This window comes from Phyllobates terribilis, unplaced genomic scaffold (genome assembly GCF_046119375.1).
Source record: "Phyllobates terribilis strain yellow unplaced genomic scaffold, ASM4611937v1 Scaffold_4__5_contigs__length_816908805, whole genome shotgun sequence".
In the NCBI taxonomy this organism is placed as follows: Eukaryota; Metazoa; Chordata; class Amphibia; order Anura; family Dendrobatidae; genus Phyllobates; species Phyllobates terribilis.
In genome coordinates this window covers 475,329,632-475,349,030 of record NW_027362764.1, presented here as the reverse complement: position 1 = coordinate 475,349,030, position 19,399 = coordinate 475,329,632, and positions in this window count along the sequence as shown.

Below are 19,399 nucleotides of genomic sequence, written 5' to 3'. Positions count from 1 at the left end.
AGGTCCCAATGAAAAATTTGAGAAAGAAAGTTGACATTGTGCAGAAGAATTGTCTACAGTAGCGACCAAAAGTTTTGCTCCTTTTTTTTTTTTTTTTTTTAATTGTCTCACCAGAGAGGAAGAGGACTAGAACTCTAGTGCCACCAAAGGAAGTAGCAATCCTAAAAGTCAATAGTGACCCCATTTAACGAGCCTTATCACATGACTTAGGATAAAAAGCTAAGACCCGAAACTCAATTTGCAGACACTGCTTTTTTTTTTTTTGATGGGCCATTATTCTGTATGGAGGACTTTGCGGGGTCCATTATATTGTATACTGGTTGGCCTTCGACTTTGTCCAAGTTTTCATTTTGACCCACTGTGTGTTTGAGTTTGACATCTTTGGAAGTGCATTGAGGTGAAGGGTGCATTGCTGGAAAAGGGAAAAAAAAAAAAACTCTCTAAATCTTAGTTTGCGAGTGTGAACAAGCTGCATGTGTCCGGAGCGTAAGTGCGAACGAAAGTAAGTGTGTGACTTGTTTTTCAGTGAAGAGGTATTGGGAATCCTGCAGAAAATACCTGTGTGAATTGCGGTGAGTGCTGCATTGTGACCTGCTGAGTGCTTTTCTACCTGTTTAGATTTTTTGGGCTTTTTAAAACCTATTTTCTCACTACAGTTTTAGTTTCTTAGTTTACTACCTGTGTATTTAAGGGTTAACTACATTGCACTAAAATCCTGAGGTGTAGATTTACTCACAAGGGGTTAATTAAGGGGAAGGGGTCATAATTAAGGGTTTGTAAGGGGCAGCTGGTTGGGCATCAAGTCCTTTGGAAGTGCATTGAGGTGAAGGGTGCATTGCTGGAAAAGGAAAAAAAAAAACTCTCTAAATCTCTTAGTTTGCGAGTGTGAACGAGCTGCGTGTGTCCGGAGCGTAAGTGCGAACGAAAGTAAGTGTGTGACTTGTTTTACAGTGACTTTGTATTCAGGGAGTTTGGAAGGGAGGACTTAGGACTGAATTGCTGACTGTATTTCATTCTTTCTTTACTTTTTACTTAATTAATCCACCTGACCTACTTAGCTGATTCCCCCGTCCATACTTGATACTTAATTGATCCCCCGTCCATACTTAACGGATCCTCCGCCGATATCTAATTGATACACTTGCACATCCCTAATTGATCCCCGTCCATACACCTATATATAAATAATTGTGTTTTGTACTTGTATATATATACTGACTGTATCCCCATATTTAGAATGACGTCCATGTTGGCCGGAGCCGTGCAGTGTACATCTTGCGCAATGTATGCATTCCGTGAGCAACCGCTCAAGGATCCATACTGCTACGAGAGATGTGAGCATATCGTGCACTTGGAAGCCCAAATTCTGGATCTAAGTGCTCAGCGGTACTGAGGAGCATTGACAACATGGAACGGAGTTTGCTGCTCACCGAGCAGACACTCAATGGGTCAATACTGGGGGTGGAGCATAGAGGGGAAGTGCAGGCTGAACAGGCAGGGAGCTGGCTAACAGTTAGGAGGGATAGAGGGAAGAAGTATAGGAAGGCTGGTTCAGAACCGGCATTATTGGAGCACGACAGATCCTCTGACCGCCGGGGGAGTGTATGCTCCAGTAATGAGGGGGAGGGGGGAAGTGTAGGGCAGGCAAGACAGGTTCTGGTAGTGGGTGACTCTATTATTAGGGGGACAGACAGGGCAATCTGTCACAAAGACCGGGATCGCCGAACGATGTGCTGCCTCCCTGGCGCTCGAGTCCGGCACATCGCGGATCGGGTTGACAGGTTACTGGGTGGGGCTGGCGAAGACCCAGCGGTCATGGTCCACATCGGCACCAATGACAAAGTGAGTGGTAGATGGAGGGTCCTTAAAAATGATTTCAGGGACCTAGGTAGGAAGCTTAGGGCAAGGAACTCCAAGGTAGTTTTCTCAGAAATACTACCAATCCCGCGAGCCACACAGGAGCGCCAACGGGAAGTTAGGGAGGTGAATAAGTGGCTAAAGAGTTGGTGCAAGGCAGAAGGGTTTGGGTTCATGGAGAACTGGGCCGACTTCGCGGTTGGCTACAGGCTCTACCGTAGGGACGGGCTGCACCTCAATGGGGAGGGTGCAGCAGTGCTGGGGAAGAAGATGGCTAATAGGTTGGAGGAGTTTTTAAACTAGAGACGGGGGGGGGGAACCAAGGAAATAGGTGGGATGTGAGGCAAGCAAGGGGGAAGGGGAGAAGTGAATATAATGAGGGTGGAGAGGGGGGTGGGGATAGTACAGTTAGATCGTTAGAGAAGAATAGGATGCTAAATAACCCCAAAGTTTTATCTTGCATGCTGACCAACGCAAGAAGCCTGACCAATAAGGCGGATGAGCTGCGGGCGCTTATATCGGAGGAGAGGTATGACATCGTAGGTATAACAGAGACTTGGCTAGACGATAGCTACGACTGGGCGGTAAATTTATTAGATTATAGTTTATTTAGAAGGGAACGGAAACAGGGGAAAGGCGGAGGAGTCTGCTTATATGTAAAGTCATGTCTAAAACCCAGACTAAGGGAAGATATAGGAGAGGGAGAAGAGGGGGTCGAGTCCATGTGGGTAGAGATAGAGGGGGCAAAAAATAATAATAAAATATTACTGGGGGTCTGCTATAAGCCACCAAATATAACAGAGGAGAATGAGAATCTGCTATTAGGACAAATAGACAAAGTAGCAAAACATAATGAAGTGATTGTAATGGGGGATTTCAACTACCCGGATATTGACTGGGAAACAGAAACCTGTAGATCTCAGAAAGGAAAAAGGTTCTTGACAAATATTAAGGATAATTATCTCTCCCAACTAGTGCAGGAACCAACGAGAGGGAAGGCCGTGTTGGACTTAATATTGACTAATAGGCCTGATAGAATAACTGAGGTACAGATAGGGGGGCACCTAGGTAATAGCGATCATAATATTATTGACTTCAAAATGCCCTTCAGTAGGGTTATCAATAAGGGAACAACAAAAACATTAAACTTTAGGAGGGCGAAGTTTGATCAGCTGATAGAAAACCTTCAACTTATTGACTGGGACAAAGTACTTAATCAAAGGAATACGAATAGTAAATGGGAAACCTTCAAAAGAATTCTGAATACTCAGTGCGAGAGGTATATACCGTATGGGAATAAAAGGGCCAGAAATAAGAGGAAACCAATATGGTTGAACAAGAACGTAAAAGGGGCGTTAAATAGCAAAAAAGAGGCATTCAAGAGATTAAAACAGGAAAACAGTAAGGAGGCACTAATGTGTTACAAGGAAAAAACGAGAACCTGTAAAAAACAAATAAAAATAGCGAAGGAGGAAACAGAGAAACGTATTGCTAGGGAAAGTAGATCAAATCCCAAACTGTTCTTTACGTATATAAATAGTAAAAGGATTAAATCGGATAATATTGGACCGATAAAAAGTGAAGAAGGCAAAATCATAGAGAAAGATGAGGATAAAGCTAATCTATTAAATAATTTTTTTTCGACAACTTTCACAAAGGAAATAGAACTAAAAGGAGAAATGAGAAGTGACAAGCTTAATCCTCCACTAAGTATGACAAATCTAACCCAAGTTGAGGTACAGAAATGCCTCAGTAACATTAAAATAAACAAATCACCAGGACCTGATGGCATACACCCACGGGTACTAAGGGAACTAAGTAATGTGATAGACAGACCGTTATATCTTATATTTAAGGACTCTGTTGAGACTGGGTCTGTACCACTTGATTGGCGACAGGCGAATGTAGTGCCAATATTCAAAAAGGGAGCGAAAAGTGACGCCGGAAACTATCGGCCGGTGAGTCTGACGTCCGTTGTGGGCAAAATTTTTGAAAGCTTCATTAAAGAGGCAATTACGGAGCATCTTGATGCTAATAATCTTTTAATCCCGAACCAACATGGATTCATGAGGAATCGCTCCTGCCAAACAAACCTGATTGACTTCTACGAGGAGGTTAGCTCTCGAGTACATCAGGGGGAACCAGTGAATGTCGTGTATCTCGACTTCTCAAAAGCGTTCGATAGCGTGCCACATAATAGGTTGGTATACAAAATGAGAATGATGGGGCTGGGGGAAAATGTCTGCAAGTGGGTAGCTAACTGGTTAAAGGATAGAAGGCAGAGGGTGGTTATAAATGGAATATACTCAGATTGGGTAAGCGTCACTAGTGGGGTACCACAGGGGTCTGTACTAGGCCCAATGTTATTTAATATCTTTATTAACGACATAGTCAACGGGATAAATAGTAAAATATCAATATTTGCAGATGACACAAAGTTATGTAAAACAATTAATACAAAAGAGGACAGTGCAGACCTACAGAGGGATTTGGATAAGCTGGGTAGGTGGAGCATTAAATGGCAAATGAGGTTTAACGAGGAGAAATGTAAGGTCATACATATGAGAAGGAAAAATGGAAGTCACCAGTACTCACTGAATGGGAAATCATTGGGGAATTCAGAGATGGAGAAGGACTTGGGCATCTTGATTGATAGCAAACTAAATTGGAGTGCCCAAAGTCAGGCCGCTGCTGTAAGGGCAAACAGGGTAATGGGATGTATCAGAAGAGGTATAGCTGCAAAGGATGAGAACATTGTTTTTCCACTGTACAAAGCACTGGTCAGACCACACTTGGAATACTGTGCTCAGTTATGGGCCCCAATATATAGAAAGGATATAAATGAGCTTGAAAAGGTACAAAGGAGGGCAACAAAATTAATAAAGGGAATGGAGGGACTGCAATACCCAGAGAGGTTGACAAAACTAGGACTATTCAGCCTGGAAAAGAGAAGGTTGAGGGGGGACATAATAAATGTGTACAAATATGTTAGGGGACAGTATAGAGATCTTGCCCAGGATTTGTTCAAAAGGAGGGATATTACGGTAACAAGAGAGCATTCACTAAGACTGGAAGAGAAAAGGTTTCAGCACCAGCATAGGAAGGGGTTCTTTACGGTAAGAGCAGTGAGAATATGGAATTCACTGAGTGAGGAGACGGTAATGTCAGATTCACTACACCAGTTCAAGCAGGAACTGGATGTATTTCTAGATACCAGGCAGATTTCAGCGTATACTTAAAAATAAAATAAAATAGTAGGTTGATACAGGGATTTATTCTGACTGCTGGTTTCAGAGTCGCGAGGGAATTTTTCCTCAGGTGAAGATTGGCTATATCATTTGGGGTTTTTGCCCTCCTCTGGATCACCTTTAGAAATTACAGAACTAACAGGTCGAACTTGATGGGCGCAAGTCTTTATTCGGCTTTACAAACTATGTTACTATGTTACTATCTTTGCCCTAACTCATCCCAAAGGTACTCTGTAGAGTTTAAATTGAGTTATTGGCTTGGCCATTGCAACCAGTGAATATTTTTCTTTGAAAACCAATTTTTTACTAAATTAGATGTGGACTTAATATAGCTGAACTGGTAGAGGACGAAATGCTTGAGCAAATTAAAAATGCAGCAAATAATAATAGGGTCCTTATTATGGGGTATTTTAACTATCCAGATATTCAATGGGACTTAGAATCTTCCAGTTGTGCTAAAAGCTGTAAGTTCTTATCCACAGTTCAGGACAATTACCTCTCTCAACTGGTAGCTGAACCAACCAGGGGAGGTAATCTGCTGGATCTGGTGCTGTCAAATACACAAGATACAACTTCAGATCTACAGGTTCGGGAGCATTTGGGAAACAGCGACGATAATATGGTACGTTTCAATGTAATATTCCATAAAACATTTCAAAAAGGAAATGCAAAACTTGGAACTTTAGGAAAGCTGATTTCAACTAATTAAGGGGAGAGCTTAATAGTGTAGACTGGGACCATGCTATGGTAACTGGGGGTACCGAATGTAAATGGGGCATGTTTAAGGCAATACTACTAGAATCCTGCAGAAAATTTATACCCTCTGGTAATAAAATGTCTAGGAATAAAAAGAAACCATTATGGATAAATAAGACAGTACAAAGTTTAATAAGACCTAAACAAAGGGCATTCAAAATCTTGAAGGCCGAGAATACAGAAATAGCTTGATTTCTTTTTTACATTTCTTATTTAGGTCTTTATACTCCTAAAATGCTATCAAAATTATCTACAGAGCAACAAATCGCCAGGGACATGAAATTAAATCCCAAAAAAATGTATACATACCATCTGATTTACTCTTTTTGGCATTGATGTATCTGCCCTTTAAAAGACGATAATAAGATAATTATAGAGGACAAAGAAAAGGCTGAGATATTAAACAGACACTTTTCATCCATGTTCACCAACAAACAGTCTGTTCCAGGAATCAACAGGGCAGAAATCAAATTTCACCACCTAATATAACTAGTTTAACACAAAAAGAAGTACGTCTGCGTCTGAGCAAATTAAACATTGACAAATCCCCTGGCCCAGATGGTATTTATCCACGGATACTGAGGGAATTAAGCTCAGTAATTGACAAACCGCTGTATCTCATATTCCTAGACTCTCTGGTAACAGGGGTAGTGCCACAGGATTGGTGGATAGCCAATGTGGTACCGATTTTTAAGAAAGATAAGGTGAATCCAGGTAACTATCATCTGGTAAGTCTGACATCAGTAGTGTGCAAAGTTTTTGAGGGCATCATAAGAGATGATCTGCAGGGTTGTATCGCAGAGAATAATATAATAAATGATAATCCGCATGGATTCATGAAAAATAGGTCGTGTTTAACCAACATGTTAGGTTTCTATGAGGAGGTAAGTGCAAATCTGGATGTTGGTAATGCGGCTGATGTGATTTATCTGGACTTTGCAAAGGCTTTTGATACTGTACCACATAGCAGCCTTATACTGAAGCTACAGAAGCAAGGACTTGGGGGAACTATATGTAAATGGGTAAGGAATTAGCTAAATGATAGGAAATTAAGGGTTGTCATAAATGATACATTCTCTAAATAGGAAATAGTCAGCAGTGGGGTGCTTCAGATATCTGTGCTAGGACCGATTCTTTTTAACCTCTTTATTAATGACCTTGGGGATGGGATTGTAAGTAAAGTGTTAGTTTTTGCTGATAATACCAAACTATATAAGATGTTAAAATCTGATCTTGACATTACGATATTGCAGAACGGTCTGGATAAGATGACTGAATGGGCAAACACTTGGCAGATGAAGTTTAATGTAGATAAATGTTGAGTAATGCACCAAGGACGGAGTAATCCTATTCCTACATATACATTAAATGGGAGTATACTCGGGACTACAGAACAGGAGGAGGACTTGGGTATTCTGGTTACAAGTAAGCTGAGCAGCAGTACTCAATGTCAAGCAGCAGCTGCAAAAGCAAACAAGATTTTAGGGTGTATAAAAAGAAAATAAATCCCGCAATCCTAACGTATTGTTACCCCTTTATAAATCACTGGTGAGGCCACATCTTTAATATGGGATCCAGTTTTGAGCTCCACATTTTAAAAAGGATATTCAGAAGTTAGTCAGTTCAAAGGCGGGCAACTAGATTATTACAAGGGATGGAAGTGTAGCACCCTGAGGATTCGGCTGCTACAGGGGTATTGCACCTCAACCCAGAGGTGTGATATTCCACTCCCGGGTAAGGATGGAGTGTGGATCTGAGCTCGGTAGGCTGCATGCACTACATACATCCCATTTCCGAGGAGCAGACCGACGGTACTCCCACTTAGAAATGTGCAGGTACGACCGAGTCTGTTCCTGGCTGGAGTGGGAGGGGGGTGGTACATCCCAAGTAGTGTAGGGGCAGATAGGGGGAGCAGCCTGGGTAAAGATAGGAGCTCATTGAGTGCTGGTCGCCTGAGCTCACACATAGAGGGTGTATATAAGGTGGGCACCATCAAAGATCAGGGTCAGTCTGTCAGAGCAGAGCAGAGGAAGAGGAGCAGAGAAGCCCCAGAGAGAGAGAGAGGAGAAAGCAAGAGAGACCCAGAGGGGGAAGCAGAAGAGAGGACTCTAAGACCCCAAATCCAATCCACGGGTGAAGAGTCGGCATCAGGGTACCGGAACCCAAGCTGGTGGGGGCAAAAACACACTCCAGCCAGAGACCGGAGGCCGTGGGCAGCGTCTGCCACGGCCACCCACCACATCCACCACGAAGGCATACCACGTGGAGGGTCAGGGAACCCAAGGCCAAGGGTCACCCAACAGAAGGCCCGAGGGAGCTGGACCTGGGTGGATCAATAGTGGGGACGGCCAGAGAAAGGACAGAAGGAGAGCTCAGGGTCACGCTCCGGACTCGCTTGGGGGTTGGCTGGATCCAGAACCTGGTGGACGCAGCACGGCTCGGGAGGTCACTTGAAGCTGGAGTGACCGGAACATCAGCAGTGAGTAAATACCCTAAACTGCACAACCCGACTCTGTCTTCCTTTAACACCTATGCTGCACCACCACAACCCCCATCCTCTGCACCTGACCCCCTGAGGCTATACCCCACCCGTTGGGGGTTATACCACCAAAAGCTGCACCTACACCATCAGCCTCAGCGGACCCTGCTGCAGCGGCGGCCATAGTGACCGCAATACAACGGGTGGCGTAGTCGACAATAAAGAACTCATAACATCTGTAGGACTGCCACATACAACTGAGTTTGACGCCCTGGGCACGGACCGGGTCACAGCCACTCGGAAGACTACAACCCCCATCTGATCCGGCTCCGGATATTCCCACTAAAGAATATGGCCCAGGGGGCGCGTCAACTTTGGCGTAGTCGGCAGGATTACGTGCCCGCAACACCCGGGTACTGCGTGCCTGAAGAAAAGAACGAGTTTACCTCAAAAAGAAGTCTCCTGCCGGTTCCGGAGGGTCCCCGCCATCGGACTCCATCACAGGTCGATTCCAGCCGGTTGTCCGCCATTAACAGCGTTTTCCCGCCATCTGCAGAGTTTCCCACCACTGGGAAGCGATTCCCGCCATTTCCAAAGGTTTCCCGCCTTGGAAGAGCGGACGCCATTATGGGCGTGCCAGAGGGTGGTAAGAGGCCGCCTCCCATCGTGGGCCAGGACCGAAAATGGCGCCAAAAGTGGAAACCGCCCCCACCAACAGAGACTGTGATGCTGGAGGTGTCTGTCAGCGTGAAAGAACTGCCCCTGGAGCTGACAATCACCAAGTGGTCCCGGGACTGCCCTCGAGGGGGGAGGAGACGAAAGGAGAGAGAAAAGATGGGTGCCGCCTGGAGCAGTCTAGAGCGAGCGCACCCGGAGGCAAGAAGCCTGGAGAAGAATATCGGAGGAGCTTACCCGGAGATGGCGAGAAAGCAGAGCAGCACCGGCCCGTTGGCCAGGAGCCTGCTAGAAACAGAAGAGGGAGAGCAGAGCAGCACCGGCCCGCTGGCCAGGAGCCTGCTGGAGACAACTGTAGGAGAGCAGAGCAGCACCGACCCGTTGGTCAGGAGCCTGCTGGAAACAACGACCCCACTAGGCCTAGTGGAGGTCCTAGCACAGCTCCCCCGAGACCGGGAGTGTGCACAGACCGCTCTGGAGGGCCTCGCAAGGAGGATGGCCCGGGTGCAGCGAGAGACGTTGGCGGAGTGGAGCCGTGAGATGGCCCAGCAGACCGAGACCTGTCAGCGGAGCACGCCACCCGAGACGAGGAGACAGACCGCCTCTGAGGATGGCGCGGGAGGACTGAAGGCCGGAGACGGCGCCGAGAAGGGAGCCGAACGAAAGGAGGCAGGTAAAGGGGACGTCTATACCCCAAACCGGGAAACCGCGTACCTGCCCCAGCTCCCCGTCGCAGAGCCCGAAGTCTATCCTGCCGTGCCCGTCGCTGCAACGTCACCGCCGCAGACTAGGCCTCAAACGGGAGCCGCGACCCCTGTGACGTCACACGCCTCGACCCCGAGCGTGACCAAGCAGGAAGTACCACCAGCCTGGTCGCAAGGCCTAGTACCCCCGGGCGCCGCAATACCAACAGCGCCGTCTACCTCCGCGGAGCCCCCGGCCTGGTCGAAGGGCCAAGTAGCCCAGGGCGCCGCCGTCCTTACGGTGCCCTTCACTTTTCAGATACCCCAGGCCTGGCCGCAAGGCCCGGGCAACCCGGGCGCTAACACCACCGCGCCCATAAGACCTAAAGTGCCGCATCTGGGAGAGGACTTGTACGCCCAGCATACGTGCCCGGATGGGCAGCCATTTATATGGCCACCGGAGTTCCACCATCCCCGACTCCGGAGAGAGAGACCCCTGGATGAACCCCTGATCCCGGCTCCAAAGCCCGTAAAGAGGATCTCGCCCCCGCTAGCAGAAGCGCAGTTCGAGTGGGACCCCACCGGAGAAGATCTCATGGGGTTCACTCAAGAGACTCGGGCAGCTGCAGCGGAGCGTGCTGAGTGCTGCCGCCAACAGCTCGAGGACTTTGAGAGGGAGCGGAGAGAGAGGCGGGTCCGGGAACAGCAAGCTCAAGTAAGGAGCGCGGAGCAGAAGAGCCGGGCCAGGAGAGACCCCCGTGCAGCGCATAGTCCCCGCACCACCGGGACTGTGATAAAGTTTAATATGCAGCATGGGTGGGGCTTCATCCGAGACCACCGCACCATAAACTGAAACTGTAACTGTTGCTAAAAAAATAGTCCCCGTTGGGACCAGCAAGTGTGAACTGTTACCCGTTTAACCCCTAAATCCCACTGACCGAGGACTGAGAGCGGTCATTCCTCCCCAATACCTGGCCGAGGACTGAGAGCGGCCACTTCCCCTGTATATAGTTGCGCGTCCTAAAGCGCCCCCTACCGGTTTTATAGGGAAAACCAGTTTTCCAGAGAGACTGTCGCACTTTACCCGGTCACACGTTGCACAGTGACCGGAGGAGGAGCCTGAGGCGACGAGAATGATTATATGAAAAGTTTTATATGATGTTTTATTATGTTTATGTTTATGAAAAAAAAATGTATGTTTGTGGATGTTATGTCTTACAGCCCGAGGACGTGCTGTGATTTACCAGGGGGGAATGTAGCACCCTGAGGATTCGGCTGCTACAGGGGTATTGCACCTCAACCCAGAGGTGTGATATTCCACTCCCGGGTAAGGATGGAGTGTGGATCTGAGCTCGGTAGGCTGCATGCACTACATACATCCCATTTCCGAGGAGCAGACCGACGGTACTCCCACTTAGAAATGTGCAGGTACGACCGAGTCTGTTCCTGGCTGGAGTGGGAGGGGGGTGGTACATCCCAAGTAGTGTAGGGGCAGATAGGGGGAGCAGCCTGGGTAAAGATAGGAGCTCATTGGGTGCTGGTCGCCTGAGCTCACACATAGAGGGTGTATATAAGGTGGGCACCATCAAAGATCAGGGTCAGTCTGTCAGAGCAGAGCAGAGGAAGAGGAGCAGAGAAGCCCCAGAGAGAGAGAGAGGAGAAAGCAAGAGAGACCCAGAGGGGGAAGCAGAAGAGAGGACTCTAAGACCCCAAATCCAATCCACGGGTGAAGAGTCGGCATCAGGGTACCGGAACCCAAGCTGGTGGGGGCAAAAACACACTCCAGCCAGAGACCGGAGGCCGTGGGCAGCGTCTGCCACGGCCACCCACCACATCCACCACGAAGGCATACCACGTGGAGGGTCAGGGAACCCAAGGCCAAGGGTCACCCAACAGAAGGCCCGAGGGAGCTGGACCTGGGTGGATCAATAGTGGGGACGGCCAGAGAAAGGACAGAAGGAGAGCTCAGGGTCACGCTCCGGACTCGCTTGGGGGTTGGCTGGATCCAGAACCTGGTGGACGCAGCACGGCTCGGGAGGTCACTTGAAGCTGGAGTGACCGGAACATCAGCAGTGAGTAAATACCCTAAACTGCACAACCCGACTCTGTCTTCCTTTAACACCTATGCTGCACCACCACAACCCCCATCCTCTGCACCTGACCCCCTGAGGCTATACCCCACCCGTTGGGGGTTATACCACCAAAAGCTGCACCTACACCATCAGCCTCAGCGGACCCTGCTGCAGCGGCGGCCATAGTGACCGCAATACAACGGGTGGCGTAGTCAACAATAAAGAACTCATAACATCTGTAGGACTGCCACATACAACTGAGTTTGACGCCCTGGGCACGGACCGGGTCACAGCCACTCGGAAGACTACAACCCCCATCTGATCCGGCTCCGGATATTCCCACTAAAGAATATGGCCCAGGGGGCGCGTCAGAAGGACTCTCATATGATGAGAGGCTAAAAAGTTGAGCTTGTTTAGCTTAGAAAAACGACACCTCAGAGGGGATCTTATTTACATGTATAAATATGTGTGGTCAGTACAAAGGACTAGCACATGACTTATTACTTCCAAAGACCATACTAAAGACCAGGGGGCACTCATTGCGGGTGGAAAAAAGGCAATTCAGGCAGCTAAATAGGAAAGGATTCTTTACAGTCAGAGCAGTCAGACTGTGGAATGCCCTATCACAAGACGTAGTAATGACAGACACTTTAACAGCTTTCAAAGAAGGACTGGATGATTTCCTCGATACAGGTAACATTGTGGGTTACAGTTAAATTAGACAAAATGTTGCACCTATAGTAGTACATTTGATCCATGGTTCTTGTACTGATTGCCTTTTCTCGGGGTCAAGAAGGAATTTTTCCCCGTGATGCAAATTGGCTGAATGTGTCCTGGGGTTTTTGCCTTCTTCTGGATTAACAGATTTAGGTAATACCATAAGAGTAATACAAAAAATAAAACTAATTAAATTATAAACTGGTTCATTTGTAATTGTAATAGTGCAGTAATAATAAAAATGGTAATAATACATTTGTGAGGCCTAGTCCCAGTAAGTTAGTGTATTGTTAGTGTAGGGAGTACAATTGGGGGAGAAAGGTTGAACTTGATGGACCTAGGTCTTTATTCAACCTATGTTACTATGTATTGTCTTGCCTGAATTTCCATCCCCTGCCTACTTTGGTTTTACCATGTGGCAGCATTACATTCTCCGGTATATCCTATGAAATATGAATGCTACCATGTACATCAATTCTATACAGTGGGCCGATGCAGAAAAGCAGCCCCAAACTATGACATTGCCACTATCATGTTTCACTGTAGGTGTTTGGTACCTTACATCATTACGTTTTCCGATTGGTAGTTATATATAGTGCTTGCCATCACTACCAAAGAGATTGAACTTGGATTCATCCGACCACATCACCTTAGACCAATCTGTCTCTTTCCACTGGCTGTGTTCTTTGGCAAACTGAAGTCGGACCTTCCGGTTCTTTGCTGAGATGAAAGGCTTCTTGACTGGAACTCCTGCATTCAACCCTACTGCTCTTAGCCATCGCTCCACAGTTTGGCGACTCACTTTGACCCCATATTCTTTGTTCATTTAGTGTGAAATTTGTATAGCACTTTTATAGACATCAGATACTGACTTGTCGTTAAAAATGTGATCAATACATCCCTCCGGACAGCACCATTGGAGGTAGTCCTTCCGTGACCTATAGCGGGACAGGATCACAGAGACGTTAAAAGGCCCCTCCCACCTACATCCTCCAGTTGTTTTCCTGTCCCTACTGGGGATAATTGTATGAGACGTTGCTCCTAGAGTGAAGATATCGCTTGGAGTTTATAGTGGCTCGTATACACTATTTGCATCCATCCTTCTGTGGTACTTTGAAAAACACTGGAGTGTGGAGGTGAGAGGGGCCGTTTAACCTCTCTGTGATCCTGTCCCGCTATAGGTCAAGGAAGAACTACCTCCAATGGTGCTGTCCTGAGGGACTACTTGAAAACCGAATTACCGGAAAACAGTTGAATTCCATAGCTACCTCTTTTTGGCTTTTACCTGACTTCACTCTTAAAAAAATAAGCTTCCTGACATCTGCTGATAAATTTGGCTTTGTCTTGCCATGTTTTAACCTAAAACACACTAAAAAAAAAGGAGGCAAAATTCGACTACACGTGCCAAAATATGCAAAAATTTGGCCCAACAAATGTTTAAGACTAACACATAAAAGGATAAAACAATGTCGAACACCATTTTCTTCTTTATAGCTAACAACCATTTGCTTCTGATTTACTAAAATCACCAGCAAAATGGCATCAAAGCAACCAGACAGAAGTAATAATCACACAACGATGGGTAAGACCAAGCGCCAGAAGAAAATGGTGACTGAAAGATTCTGGTGGAAACTTAACTTGTAACCTCCAAGAAAATGGACAGTGGGTAATACAACTCTCAATGGAGGTGGAAAGTGTATGTGATCTGCAGGACAAAGGAAGAACAAAAATAATACTATCCACTGTTGAATGATCCAGAGACTCTTCGGGGATGCAGTATGAACAATTTAACAAAACGCAATAGACTTGAACCAGTCCTCTTTCTCCACTGTGATAAATAAGAGAAGACTGGTTGCTTGTCCAGATCATGGTCTGATTGACCAAGGCTGAAAAACTATCAGCAAGCAGTATTGTAAGAAGGGGAGGAGGTTGAGAATCAACCACATACCAAGAGCAAGTCTGGGACTTTGAAAGGACAGGAAACTCTCAAAAGCTATGTGCCCACGTTGCGGAAATGAAGCGGAAAATTTGCGCTTCATTTCCGCATGTCCTTTCCCGGAAAAATGCATGCGGAATCTCGCAAAAACGCTGCGGAAAAATCCGCAGCATGGGAATAGAACTTGCGAATTCTCATTGGGGACCATGGAGTGCGGATTGCCAAGCATTTTACAAGCGTTTCCGCTGCGGAAATTCCGCATCAAATACGCTTGTAAAACGCTACGTGGGCACATACCCAAACTTCTCAAACGTCTGAAGCACACATGAAAAAAACAGGTGAGGTAGTGAAAATGTAGCTCACAGCTCTAGTATCTTTGGTGATCATGGTCCTGGAGATAAAAAGCTGAACCCTGTATGGTACCTGGGATGCCTTGGATTGATATTTGGAATGCACTGAAGCTAGGAGAGCTGATCAGAGACAATTTGTTGCACAGCCCACTCTTTAGGGCCCAGTTGTTCCTAACTGAAATAGTCAGTGATCTGAATGTCCACCTGGGAATGTGGGCAGCAGATATTGCCTAGACAAGGCTCGTTGCCCAGAAGAGGATGTGAGCTGCTCTCTTCAAGATGATTGAGCTGCTTGTGCCACCCAGTTGGTAGGTGAATGCTACAGGTGTAACATTAACCATCAGAATGAGATTGCTTTGAGCAAAAGCTTGTTCTCCAATTTTCTATAAATACCAACAATCAATAAATCAGATTCAGAGGTGCAAGTAGATCAGTGTGTGAAGCCCCTGTCACATACGAATCTGAAGCATTCGCTGCACACTCCAGTTTAAATTGCAGTATCAGTCACTTATTGTGGTTCACAATAGACGGGGGCGCGGAGAATCTGAAAAATTCATGTGCTAGATGACCGACCATTTAGATGCTCTGAGTGACCTTCCTAGGTCTTTATCAGTAAAGTCGCTGTAGTACAAATGAGGAAACCATAAGGCAGTAATGATGTACAAACAGGATTGCATAAATGAATATTTATGCAATCATATTTCTTTCCTACCCACAACAGTAATACAATATGTTTATAGTAATATAATGTGTTAATCCCATCGTTACCATTGACGCTTGTACCTCATAGAGTTAGAATACTCCAACACTTCTGGGATTCCGAAAACTCCCTATTTCTGATTACTCAGATATCTGGTAGTTATACCCACCTTACCTTAGAGTGCTGACAATACTACATATTGTACCCACTACCTGTTGCAAATAGCTATTTACACTGTGTTCCAAATATGCAAATAATATTTTCTCAGATTTTCCCAAATTACCTATATGAATTGCAGTCATTGTAATTTTCCAGTCAAATAACTATTAGAGTACAATTGAAAGGTTTTTGTACAAACTGCCTATGATAACAGTATATTTTTTAAAAAATAAAATACTCAAACTGCACTCAAAATCCATGTTCCAAATTATTATGCACAGCAGAGTTTTCAACCTTTTCATTTTAATAAAGAACAAAAAAATGGTCATTTTTGAAATTATAAGCATTAGCAGGTTATTACAAACTGAAATCAAACAGTTTTCAACTCAAAACTTTATTCTAGGTGATGTTACATTTGCACATAGGACCCCTTGTTCGAAAGGAGCTTCTGAACTCTCTCGTCCATTGAATTTGTCAGGTTTTGGATGGTTTCTGCTTTAATTGTTTTGCATGAGGACAGAATACCCTCCCAGAGCTGTTGCTTAGATGTGAACTGCCTCCCGCCATCATAGACACTCCTTCTGATGATGCTCCAGAGGTTCTCAATGGGGTTGAGGTCAGGGGAGCATGGGTGCCACACCATAAGTTTGTCCCCTTTTATGCCCATAGCAGCCAGAGATGCAGATGTGTTATGTGCAGCATGAGATGGGGCATTATCATGCATGAAATGATCTCGATGGTCCAGATGGATGGAGTGGAGGATGGCTGGTTGATGGACACCCCATGCAAACACGGCTACGGCGCTAACAAGGAGAAGGTGGAGTAATGTTTTGGGCTGGAATCATGGGGAGAGAGATTGTCGGCCCTTTTAGGATCCCTGAAGGGGTAAAGATGAACTCCATAATGTATGTTGAGTTTCTCAAACAGCACTTCCTTCCATGGTTCAAGAAGAAGAACCGTGCATTCAGCAGCATCATCCAAAACCTGACAAATTCAATGGACGAGAGAGTTCAGAAGCTCCTTTCGAACAAGGGGTCCTATGTGCAAATGTAACATCACCTAGAATAAAGTTTTGAGTTGAAAACTGTTTGATTTCAGTTTGTAATAACCTGCTAATGCTTATAATTTCAAAAATGACCATTTTTTTGTTCTTTATTAAAATGAAAAGGTTGAAAACTCTGCTGTGCATAATAATTTGGAACATGCATTTTGAGTGCAGTTTGAGTTTTTATTTTTTGAAAAATATACTGTTATCATAGGCAGTTTGTACAAAAACCTTTCAATTGTACTCTAATAGTTATTTGACTGGAAAATACCTTATGCTTTCTCCTTTTATATAACAGCGGTATTATTGAAAAAGATGGGAGGATCAAAACTTCTGAATTATTGTTGACGACCACATGAATTTTATATAATTCTCAGCACCGCACGATTGTGAATTGTGAACCCCAATAAAGACTGCTTGACACTTTGCAATTTAATGTGGTGTGCAGTTAATTCTTCACATATAGAACGTTGATGGACAGAAGAGTCTGATGAGGATTTTAATAGCCATGGTTGGCGCAATGGAGAAAATGCGGAGTTTGGGAGCAGGCACGCTGGGGCAATTGGCACAGACTGTATTTTTCTCTTTGATAAGAGTTCCCGATTGTAGTCCAGCTTTTGGCAACTGAGAAATGTGTACCCCGGACCAGTGTTTTCCACCATTAGTTTCTTTATGCCCTGAATATTTTTAAATGTAAAAATATAACTGAAGATGGCAGCAACACAACCACCTAAACAACTTTGTGCTGTTTTCCTTAATAACAAAAAGAATATAAGGGATTTTATTGGACTAAAAAACGCACCAAGCACCAAACAAGTATTGTTTTTTAATATATATACACTACTCACAAAAAAGTTAGGGATATTTGGATTTCGGGCAAAATTTATGGAAGCGTAAAAAGTTCACACTACAGTGATATTTTATCATGAAAGTAGGGCATTTAAGTAAAAGCATGCAATGGTGATTTCCTCATCTCAAACAATTTATTGAAACAAAAGTCAACAACAGTAGTTGGTATACCCCAACAAAAATGTCAATGTCTCAATAACTTGTCATGTGGCCTTGAGCATCAATTACAGCTTGCCAACGACGTCTCAAGCATTTCACAAATCAAGTTATTGTCTGCTGAGGCATGGCATCCCACTCTTTTTGAAGGGTGGCTCTCAGGTTATTGAGGTTCTGGGGTACAGAGTTACAAGCCTCTACACGGCGACTCAGCTGATCCAATAGGATTTTTATGGGACTCAGGTCTGGAGAAAGTGCAGATCACTACATTCGAGGTGCCAAAGTCTCCTGCAGCAGCTCCCTAATGATGTGACCTCGATAAACTGGAGCATTGTCGTCCATGAAGATGAAATTAGGCTTGTGTTGTTCGTGCACAGGCACAATGACTGGATTCCGTCTAGGAACATCCTGCTTGAAGCCTCGCAATGGCGAGGTACTGTTGATCAATTTTTAGGTGTTGTCTTTTTTTCATGATGTCAAAATGTGAACAGCATGATGAGGAGAACTGTTTAAATACCAATTCTAATTGAACCCTTAAATTTATTGGCCGCTTTATGGATCAAACACCTGTTGTGAACTGTTCCATTAAGCTCCTCATTAGAGAACAGTAAGTTGTGCAAAAAGTACTGAAACATTGAACAGTTGGACATGTGGATTCAAAAGTTTTGAGATGGTCACATTACTGCTCAACTGAAAAGGTTAGATTGCATTTTAGGTTCATCCAGAAATTTCCCCTGAAAGCCAAATAAATTCCTAACTTTTTGTGACCAATAAACCTATACACCATCGGGAAAATAAGTATTTGATATACTGCTGATTTTGCAAGTTTTCTTACCTACAAAGAATGGAGAGATCTGTAATTTTTATCGTAGGTACAGTACACTTCACCTGTGAGAGACAGAATCTAAAAATAAAAAAAAAAAAAGAAAATCACATTGTATGATTTATAAATAATTAAATTGTATTTGATCACCTAACAACCAGCAAGAATTCTGTCACTAACAGTTAGTTTTTCTTTAAGAAGCCCTCCTACTCTTCACTCATTACCTGTATTAATTGCTCCTGTTTGAACTAATTACCTGTATAAAAGACACCTGTCCACACACTCAATCAATCACACTCCAACTTCACCATGGCCAAGACCAATGAGCTGTCTAAGGACACCAGGGACAAAATTGTAGACCTGCACAAGGGTGGGATGGGCTACGGGACAATAGGCAAGCAGCTTGTTGAGAAGGCAACAACTGTTGGCACAATTATTAGAAAATGGAAGAAACACAAGATGACTGTCAATATTCCTCATTCTGTGGCTCCATGCAAGATCTTGCCTTGTGGGGTAAGGATGATTCTGAGAAAGGACAGGAATCAGCCCAGAACTACATGGGAGGATCTGGTAACACACTACGCCATCAGAGATTAAAATCCTGCAGTGCACGCAAGGTTCCCCTGTTCACACCAGCACATGTCCAGGCCCGTTTGAAGTTCACCAATGACCATCTGGATGGTCCAGAGGAGGCATGGGAGAAGGTCATGCATTCAAATGAGACCAAAATCTTTTTGGTATCAACTCCACTCGCCGTGTTTGGAGGAAGAAGGATGAGTACAATCCGAATAACACCGTCCCAACCGTGAAGCATGGTGGGGGAAACATCATACTTTGGGGGTGCTTTTCTGCAAAAGGGACAGAATGACTGAACCATATTGAAGGGAGGATGGA